The 928-nt window shown below is 49.2% G+C and overlaps 1 pseudogene; it reads right to left on the bottom strand.

Moving 5' to 3' along the window:
- Nucleotides 1–227: 227 nt before the first annotated feature.
- LOC103091285 (60S acidic ribosomal protein P1 pseudogene) lies at nt 228–573 on the bottom strand (annotated as a pseudogene).
- Nucleotides 574–928: the final 355 nt, after the last annotated feature.

Genomic DNA, 928 nt, shown 5'->3' with positions numbered 1-928 from the left:
CAACATGCCCATGTAAACGCTTGCATTCCCAGCCTCTCCAGTAGTGAGAGGTGTTCCTGTTACACACACCTGACCAATAATATATAAACAGAAATTTCCTGCTAGGAATTCTGAGAAAGCCTATTTATTTATTTATTTATTTATTTATTTATTTATTCTTATTTATAGCAGTAAGACCAACGGCAGCAAAGAGTTCAGCTTTTTATTGACCCTGTTACTAAGGAGGTTTAGTCAAAAAGACCAAAGCACATGCCATCATAAGACCCTTCAGATTCTTCTTTCTTTGCTTCTGCTTTCTTCTCCTCAGCTGGGGCAGCAGTGATGGAGGGGGCAGGACCCCCTGCTGGGGCAGCACCAGCTGCTGGGGCAGGTCCACCAGTTCCCACATTGCGCATGAGGATCCTGATGTTGACATTGGCCAAAGCCTTTGCAAACAAGCCTGGCCAGAGATGTTCAACATTTTACACTGGCTGCTTTCATGAGGGCATTTATCTCATCCTCCGTGACTGCCACCTCATCGTCGTGCAGGATGAGGGCCGAGTAGATGCTCGCCAGCTCCAAGACAGAGGCCATGGTGCGGGCAAGTGCTAGGTGGGGCTGCCCGGCACGGTGTTAGTCGCTGGATGAAGCGAGGGCCTCACCCCAAAAGCGACCTTTGCTTCCCCAGAAGGACTGAGCAGCTTAGAGGCAGCTGAGGAAAGGCAAGTAAGCCTTTTTAAATAGGACAGTTTGGGTTCTTGCCCGAGAAGATGTTTAAGGGGACACACGCTGCAAACAGATGGTCCTTGGTGGATTTACCCTGGCCCAGTCACATCTTGTTTTTCTTTCCGTACCACTTCGTACCTCTGGGTGTCAGGCCCCTTCCTCTCTTCCAAAGTGGGGCCATTGGAAAGTGTGGTCTTCACACTCAGTTTGGATGGAACTCAGC

This window comes from Lipotes vexillifer, unplaced genomic scaffold (assembly GCF_000442215.2).
Source record: "Lipotes vexillifer unplaced genomic scaffold, Lipotes_vexillifer_v1.1 scaffold90, whole genome shotgun sequence".
Taxonomy (NCBI): Eukaryota; Metazoa; Chordata; class Mammalia; order Artiodactyla; family Lipotidae; genus Lipotes; species Lipotes vexillifer.
Note: the sequence above shows the minus strand (reverse complement) of the source record. Positions and strands in the feature narration are given on the sequence as shown.